Raw genomic sequence first — 9,773 nt, 5'->3', positions numbered from 1 at the left:
CCTGCTAACCAAAAACCATTAAAACGTAAAGTACCGTTTTTTTTAATTTAATTCCCGATTGCAGAAATTTTGTTCAGCTTTGTCCATAGCTTCTGTAGTGTGGTAAAATGGTGCGTCTTGAAGACTTACTCATTACCCTTAGAAAACTGCAGTCATCCTTGTTAGCAGCAGCACCACCATTATTGCGAAATACTCGTTCCTATGTCACGTTTCCTTTCTACTCATATCTGTAACTGACTTACCTGTAGGAATATTTTAACGAGACATCAGTGAGATCTCATGACCCTGTTTTAAAGGAAGAAAGTTGTGACATGAGCTGATAAAATATTCTTGGACTATCAGCCATGTCTGACGATAGGGAGGGAGATGTCCGTGCAACATCGGTGATACTTAACCAATTGACATGGCTGAAAGCCAGAGCATATTTCATCCAATGTAGCTGCCACGAAAGCTTCAAATCTTATGTTTAATGTGAGGTTTACACTGTAGATAAAAGGTAAAGTAGGGTAATTTTATTTCAGATGTACACAGTATTTGTTACATGCCACAGAAATTTCAAAATGTGACTACCCATACATGAATAGACAGCTTATAGCATTTTCTTATTCTGAAGTGCTATAAAAAACTGGCTCTTTTGATATAATATCACTGTTATAGACAGAAGTTATGGCTGCCATAGGCATTCTGTGTTCCACGTAGTGATGTGATACAATGGCACGTGTGCTCTGTACGCAGGACACCACTGGAGGTTAAGCAACAAATATTAAAATATGGATTTCAATTAACATTATGAAATTTCCAATTTCACAATGTGGGATATTTCATTTGGAAGTGTATGTCTTCTCCTGGTGACAGAGGCATGCTGAAAGTAATGGCTCCCGATTTCTTTTCCATAACAGCAATTTCATTCATGCACAGCATCCTAATTCACCCTTCTTCTGACCTCTCTTGATGGGCCAGCAAGCAGTTCATACTAAAGCAGGTCTAAATTACTTATAATTGACAGCATTAAAATGAAACAACATGTTTCAAACTTGCATATACCAAGGCATACCTCTACTTCTGTAAGTGTGGCAGGACAGAACTACATTTTCACCACTGTCTTATGAAGGCATTACTTTTCAGCATACCCTTCCAGGATGAATGTTGCTAATACCAAAGCCCACTAGTGAACACATCATGTTCCACAGTCATATACCCAGTTTTGTCAAGATCTGGTCTGATATCTTCCTTCCACCACTTTTGCTTTGCCAAGTGGATGCTTTCCAGCATGTTCCAACAAAAATATTGCACGTATTTGTGTTCAATTCTTTATTGGAGTCCATCGTAAAACAACAACATAATGGTCAAGGTTAAAATTACCAACCTATATGTTTCGGCATTTTAACCTTTAAACGCCAGACTTTGAAATAGTGGTAAGCTTGAGCTGGCCAGAGTTTATTTAAATGCCCATTGCTACTCTGCGTTTAAATGTCCGTTCCTGTTAAGCACTTAATCAATTTTAAGCGTTGTGTTTAAAAATGCTGTATCTAGCTCAATTTTTATGATAAATGAATGGAATTAACTTTATTTATATCAGAAAAGAACATAGTGTCTCATATTATAACAGAAGATTTGAAACTTTTAATACAAAGTGTTATACTCTATCAATTTTTTGTGTTTTAATTTTGATGCGTACTGCAAAAACGGTTTCCAGTTCTTCAGATAGTTGTTCTGCATTATAAATTCATTTCTGTTTGTGACACTTAACAAATTTTAGCAGTCCCTGGAGTCATAAAACAGATGGAAGCAATAAAATAATTTGGTCTTCTGCTAGCACTGCTTACGCCCTTTGGATTTTTTAATCTTTGACTGAAGGTCACAAGAATGGCTATTCAAAAGAAAGCTAGAGGGGTTCCCTTCTTCAGTGCTAAGACCTTCAGTTAGAGCTGCAAAAGCTTACTGCCCCTTCTATTTGTGTGAACAGACAGCTGCATCGTGGCTGAGATACAGAGCGTGATCTGTTTTGTGTGCATTCGTAGTGAAATCGAATACTGTAGTTTTATTTGAACCTATATATACATCGAGCAGGTAACAACAAAAAAGGTATGTACCGTACATCGAATTTTACAATATATTTTTAACGTACCTATCTGCAGAATCTGCAATAAAATTACTGGATCATGGATAAGTTTTGGCATAACTCATACGTATATTTTTATTTGCTGTTGTTCAGTTAGGTATTATTTTAATTCCTCTATTAGGGTTTTACTCAAGTCTGTCTGGTAATTACTACATTTAAAAATAAATATTTAGGACTGTGCATGCGCTTCTACTAGCGGCGTGTGCGTGCGCTTCCACTAGCAGAGTTTAAATGCCTGACTGGCCAAAACGGGGTAATTTGGCCACGATGACCTTACTCACGACTGGCACAAACGGGGCACTTAAAGGTCAAAGCCATCATCAGGCAAAACACATGATTACTATATTCAGACACAATTAGTAATCATGTGCTTTGCCTGACCATGGCTTTAAAAAGCTGAAACATGTAGCTAGGTAATTTTAACCTTGACCGTTATGCTGTTGCATTACGACTGAGTCCAATAAAGAATTGTATGTAATAACACAACAGTATGCAAGGAAATGAAAAGTATTTGTGTTCCACCATCTCAGCTACAAGTCCTTGAGGTAACTTTCCTGACAAAACTGGAAAGCTGCATAATCATCAAGTTCCTTGGTGGGGACGTTGTGTGCTATAACAATGTTGCAGTCTGGCAGGCGGATACCAGGGTTCTGGCGAAACACACCAAGGTGCAGCCTGATAGGTGGATACTAACGTTTAGGTGGAATGTGTGCCTCCATCTTTAGGATGACTCCAGATATCAGACATTCAGATTACGTAGGTACAGATGTTTCAATTCACAATATGAAATCAGATCATCCACAAACAGCAGTTTCATTTGGCTGATACGGGATATGATACTGTGTATGTTGGTAGAAGTTCAATGACATTTCAGAGGAACGCAATGCCTTCAGCTTCAATTTTCCATCCTGAAGATGGATTACAGAGCATTACATTTCAGAAGACTTGTCCTCAATAATATTGCAGATGTGACAGAATGTATGCAGTAGAAGTCTACCTTTACGAAGGTGACAGTACGTTCCTCCAAAATGTTGGTGGACTCCTACCCACCTATACAGCGTCACTTCCAACTTCCTCATGATCACTGCCATGAATATCTCATGTAACACTGGTGCTTGTAGATGACTGTACTTCCATTCATGAACAAGAAATATTGACACACTACAACCATACAGTAATTGTGCTGTACTGATTAAACTGAACTGTGATCAGTGCAGATGAATTACATTACATAATGAAATCAATTCTCAGAACAAGTCTTCATCACAGTAGCGAGTCTGTTAGGAAATCTGTACAAATTAATAAGAAATGGCAAGTCTATCATTGCAACCATTTAAAGCTATCAGCCTGACGCTTCAGTGGCCCTGCCTGGGCTCCAACTGCACGTGGCCACCTCAAGTTTACAGTGAAACTTTTAGTGCATTCAAATATATTATATAATTAAAACATTTTTATATCATTTTTGCTAAAGCTGATATACATTTAAAAACTACACCAAGTGAAACTATTTTATTGTACCTTTCTCAACAGGATACTGACTAATAAACAAAATCTTCAGTTTCTTTTGATAGGTGTGTCATACCTTTTGTTTGAAAACCATTTACTGAAAAATTGATCACCTATGGTAAGGACAGATAGTAATGACCATCAATTACCATAAGCAGACTGCTCTGAGTGAGAATGTTACAAACTGAAATCAACTCCACACACAATTCCAACCTTGCAAGTAACCACACTAACTGAACTACATAATCGGCATGCACCTAATGGAGTAGGTGTACATGTTTTAAACTATAGTCCCTATTTCATGAGGAAATACACAAATGTAACAACTTTTGTAATAGTGTGACTTCAATGATATGTATGCCGTGTCCGTCTTTTAGTGCACTCAATTTCACTTGTTATTTCACAACATGTTTTGGCACTATAGTGCCATCATCAGGTGCTCCATTTACGTTAATCTATTTCATTGCTTGCCATTATGTCATTGTAAAATTTAAAAAGTATTTAAAATTTTAAATTTTACAATGACATAATGGCAAGCAATGAAATAGATTAACGTAAATGGAGCACCTGATGATGGCACTATAGTGCCAAAACATGTTGTGAAATAACAAGTGAAATTGAGTGCACTAAAAGACGAACACTGCATACATGTCATGGACGAAAATCAGTACAACAGGACGCTAAAATACAACACAGTGTGACTTCAAGTTAATTTCTATTAACAAAGACTAAAACATATTGAAACTGTCTTAAATAATCAGGTGGCTGGAATATATGTGACTGAGGATGTCAACTTACAGTTATACATTACTGATATCAAGAAAAATGTAAGTCTGGGAACACCTGGAGTCTGTCTGTGTACCTACTTAAGTGAAGACTAGTAACACATCAGGATTACAATTCAGACTTCAGATAATGTTCAGCACTGACTTATATATTTATTTTGGGTTCAAATCATTATCACCACCTCCAAGAAGATGCCTTAAGATCAGTCTTACACAGTTTCATGACCTGATATTATTATTGGCCAAGTATAAGTGGCTTTTGAGATTTCGTATACCTACAGAAGACTCTTGATCATCTGCATGTGGATTAAACACAGGACTTTATAACCACATATAAGATTTGTAACCACCGTCCAGTGGGATTGATAAAAGTTGTTTTTAATTTTTCATCCTTTACATGTTCCAGTCAACGACCATCTTCAGAAGGTTATTATCAACACTTATGGAAACTACTGTTACCATGTCATAAATATATATGTTATATCATTTAACTAATATTAACCTTTAACGGCCGAATGTCACGTATACACGTCGCAAGCAGTAACCGGAGTTGGCCAACTGACCTGTGTACACATGCTCCCTTTGGGAGTGCTGGCAGTTTGACCTTGGGTTGGAAACCAAAACAAACCTACATGAGGTCATGTCAGTGGTTCATTCCTTAGCTCTGAACAAAGAAATTATTTTTCACAGTACTGGTTTCGATACTATTTACGTTTAGATATGACTGTTTATGAAGTGCTCAGCCAAATATAGCCCAGCTTTGTTTCGAGAACTGATGAGGAAATATTTATCGGTGCTTGCATAAGAGCGCTTGCAAAGCCTTCAAGGAAGTCTGATGCATTCAAGGATTGGTTTTCAGTGGCGTATTATCAGTCAGGAAGTCAGTGTCAGACTGTCATATACGTATTTCTTTATATATCATTTTTATTTTGCATCTTGGAAGAGGTATAAACCCACTGAGCCAGTGTTACTTTGTGAGTAAAGGCATCTTCGCCACTGCGATTTTCACTATGTGTCAGACTGGCACTCCTTTCGACTAGTATTATATTTACTTTGCATCACTATTTTGCGAATATTACCAACAGGTGAGTGTCGCTTGGTCAATCAACATAATTTATTCGATTTTCCTAGAAACCCCCCTCCCCCAAGATAATTCTTCAATCGCACAACCCGAATATCATGGTCAGTGGCGTTTCTCAGGGGAGGGCCAAATTTATCAGGGGGCCCAACTGAGGCGACTGGAGGTGAAATATTCACAATACTGGCCAACCAAAGGGAAACTAAGACATATTTGTTCTCAGAATAAGAAGTGCAGAAGCACATGAAGTGTCACGCTGCGCTGTGTCTGTTCGGCTGCTTCGACAAGTAGTACACGCGCATCGAGTGTGAGTTATCATAAACTGTGAAGTGACGCAGTTCAAATTCGTGTATAGTCTGAACAAAATATTATTGTAAGAGTATATAGTGTGATTATATTTACAATATCACCATGATTCAAGGCTGAAGAATAAATAATGGGTAAGTCCTTTGGAATTTCATGACATATATAATAAAGATTATATTTTGCAATTCATGACAAAATAATCACAGTTAATTTTCATTTGTAAAAATTGCTCTCCTGTGTACATGTAGAAAAATTTATTATCTTTCAGGTTATTTTTAGTTTCTATTTCTTGGTGTCTCCACCTTATCGTGGTGAGGGGGTTTGAGTATGCCAAGGACCCTGAGAGCTATACCAGCGGTAGCGTAGCTACTGGCAGGGCCTCCCTTGCTGGACAGGTCAAAGGGTAGGCATCAGACGAAGAGAGACACCAAAAACTGATGTCGGAAGCAGCGTCATCAGCAGCGACTTGATGCACAGAGCAAATGATGCTCGAGATGGTTCAAGTTCGTATAGCAACAGGCGTGACCAGAGTGGTTTGAACGGCTGTTGTACTGCGATGTGGAAAGCAAATGGAAAAACTACCACATTATCACTTTTCCTGGATAGTCTCTTTCCAAAAACAGAAGATCGCATTAAGTGGAGAAACTGTTTTGGAAGAGACTGTGGACCTGTCGCCTGACAGATTACTGATGATGATGATGTTGCATAGAACGGAAAATATGGATTTTTTTCTGACGGTTTGCAAATTTAATTAATCAGGGTCATTTAAATACCGGCCGCAGGGGGCTCCCGGGAATTTAAAAGTTCGTACCTTAAAGGTTAAGATGTACATTGATTTGTTAAAACATCTAAAATTATTACAAAAGTGTACAGACAAGAAACCAAATTGGTTCTAATTTAAAACAAATACTGAACATTATTTTGTAAACAGACTAATTGTAATAATTTTTAGATGTTTTAACAAATCAATGTACATCTTAATATTAGTAAATAGATATAACATGTATATGTATGACACGTAACAGTAGTTTCCATACGTGCTAATAATATCCTTCTGAAGATGGTCGTTTTGACTGAAACATATAAAGGATGCAAAATTAAACACAATTTTTATCAATCACACTGGACAGTGGTTAAAAACCTTATATACATTACTAGTGTGACAGACCAGGATGAACCAAGTTACTTTTATAACCCATTACAAATGTTTCTGTGATATATCAGTGGTGCTTTACAATGATTTGCAGTAGACTGTACATCTTCTGATTCTGTTGCTTGTATAATTTTACAGCTTTTCATACTGGCCTACAACTGAACAAGGGTTTCTTTCTTCCCTTGGAAGGATACAATATTGCTATTGCAATCAAGAATGGCCAAATGTAATTACTGATTAATGTCTGATTTAGCTTAGAGGCTGTTCATCTGGCTCAAGTCCTATAAGCAAGCAACTAATCACTAGAAATTGTACTTTTCAGCTTCCAGGTACCAGCAGGAGAACCACTGTACTCATTTTAATGTGACATAAACTCTGTGGCCTTCCTTCCAGTACACTTATGCACTGTCGGCAGCTGCAAGCTGTGTCTTATTTAAAAATAGAGATGATATTCCAGACAGTAAGGAACAATAAAGACAGTAAGGAACAATAAAAACATAAGTCCACGCCAAAGTTCAGAGTTGGTGCCAGCATATTTCATGAAGAATTTGCAGTCTTGTTTCTGAGATGGTTGCCCTGAAAAAGAAAGAAATAAAGAAAATGTAGTAATGCTCATGTTAAAATTGAAGATCTCACAAAAACCTCACATGGTGGTTTTCTTTTTGAAAATGAAATTTCATATTCTGCATCAAAAACAGAAATGTTTAGTAAAGCTTCAAAGTACCAAGGGGGAAAGTCTTATTAATCAATCCATCATTAAAATGACACTTTACAGTTTACAGTCTACAAATTATAACAAGACAAGTGACATGCTCAGAGAAAAACAAATATTTACTTTGTAGCAGTATAATCACCATATGACATTATCGACATTACTATATGGCTTCCCATCTACTCAGCCTTTAAGTTAAAGCTATGAATTACTGTTATTTCCAATGTCAAGATTAGACAAATTTTGAACTTAGTTCATTGGTTTCATCTAGTAATCTGTGTTCTCGTGTCTAAGTCTGTCAGTTAATGAATACAATTTTTTTTAATTAGAACTGGTTGTTCTTTTCAATGAGTGCAGACAAAAGGCATACTCATGGTTGTTTACCGCCACTAAGGACCACGAATGGAGACTGCATTTCTTTCTGCTTCTGATGCAAGAGGCTAAGTGTTCTGAGTGGGTGTCTGTTGAGTTCATCTGTTTCATCAACTGGAAACAAAAAAAAAAAAAAATAATCATCATCAGATGGGGCACAGTCTGTTTGCCCTTAAACATTCTGTAATATCTGCATGTCACTGATTATCCTAACAGCTGGCCAAATTTTAAGTTAGTCTGCTGCTTGAAGTCATCAATTTCTCCCAATTTCCAACCCGTGGTCTGTGTCTATGTCTACTAGCCTAATGACAACTGAACAAATATGCTGTGTGTTTTATGAGCAGGCTCCATCTGACTTGTCACAAAGTTGCAGTATTCGCTTCTGTCCCAGGACTGAAGCTACTGTGTATGTTTGTAGTCAGCAGAAAATGAATGCACAAAAAGTGCGGATGGGTATCTATCTGCTATGTGGAATCATGGACATGTAACAGTAACTAAAATTTGCTTCCTTATGGAGCACCATTTTCAATTGACCTAATCCTTCCGGCTGCACTAGGCCCTGGGGTTTACTCAGCCTCTAGCAGAAATGAGTACCAGGACTTAATTAAATGATTTTCCTGGGGAGTGAAGCACGGCAGGCATGTAAGGCTCACAACCTTACCACCACCTTTGAGCCGACTGCCAAGGTAATGTGGGACCCTTAACAACTCACAACCCTATGGGCCTTCACGGTCTGTTACAGGGATAGCTTTACTTTTACTTTTTTACTTTTTATGGAGCACCATTTAGAAACAGCATCAGATGGTTTCACAGTCTCATGTGCAGCACGTCTTTCTATTGAACTTTCTGGAAGTTATTCAGTACATGTTTTGACCTATAAGGTCATCATCAGGTGTTTTTTTAAATTATAAATGAAGAAACTTCTGTGCTTCTATATTGTGGTTGTTGGTCATCACTATGTGGTCCCTTCTATGCGCGTGTATACAGGAAGTGGCGTGCTGTTCTGTCTGTTGTGTTACGAAGTTCAAGGGGAACATGCAGCATAACACAACAGGCAGAACGCGCCACTTCCTATATACGCACGCATAGAAGGGACTGCATAGTGATGACCAACAACCACAATATAGAAGCACAGCAGTTTCCTCATTTATAATTAAAAAAAAAAAACACCTGATGATGACTTTATAGGTTGAAACATGTAAGTGGATAACTTTTAGAAAGTTTTACGGAAAGACGTGCTGCACATGAGACTGTGAAACAATTTGGTACAAAATGAAGTGCAGCAGGGTGCTACAATATACTAAAATAAAGTAAATGTATCCCTGTGACAAGCCATGGAGGGCCATAGGGTTGTGAGATGTTGAGGTTCCCACATTTTAAAGAGAATCGGCTCAAGATGACGGCAAGAGTGTCAGCTCTATGCGCCGGTCGACCTTTACCCCCAAGAATATTCCTGGTACTCATTTCTATTAGAGGCTCAGTTGACCCCAGGGCCATAGTGCAGCTGGAAGGATTAGGTCAACTGAAAAAAATCCAGTTACTTCATCGGGATTTGAACCCATGACCTTCCGGCTGGTATTAGAAATAAGAGCTCATGACCACATTTGGACTGATACTCACTCCCTCCTGTTCAGTTTCCTTCATTCGTTTCTCCACTTTATTTCTGACAGGTCTCTTTCCATGAAATTCATGAGACAGGTATCCAAAATTAGAAACAGAGACAGCATTAAAGTCACTGT

The 9,773-nt window shown here is 37.8% G+C and overlaps 1 long non-coding RNA gene across 1 annotated transcript; it reads right to left on the bottom strand.

Moving 5' to 3' along the window:
* Positions 1 to 6,798: 6,798 nt before the first annotated feature.
* LOC117282906 lies at positions 6,799 to 9,700 on the bottom strand. The gene is made up of 3 exons (XR_004513818.1): positions 9,655 to 9,700; positions 8,033 to 8,148; positions 6,799 to 7,526 (listed from the first exon to the last, which is right to left on the bottom strand). It is a non-coding gene; the product is annotated as an uncharacterized LOC117282906 (long non-coding RNA).
* Between the last annotated feature and the right edge of the window lie 73 nt (positions 9,701 to 9,773).

The sequence above is a fragment of the Cryptotermes secundus genome, unplaced genomic scaffold (assembly GCF_002891405.2).
Source record: "Cryptotermes secundus unplaced genomic scaffold, Csec_1.0 scaffold1242, whole genome shotgun sequence".
Classification (NCBI taxonomy): Eukaryota; Metazoa; Arthropoda; class Insecta; order Blattodea; family Kalotermitidae; genus Cryptotermes; species Cryptotermes secundus.
Note: the sequence above shows the minus strand (reverse complement) of the source record. Positions and strands in the feature narration are given on the sequence as shown.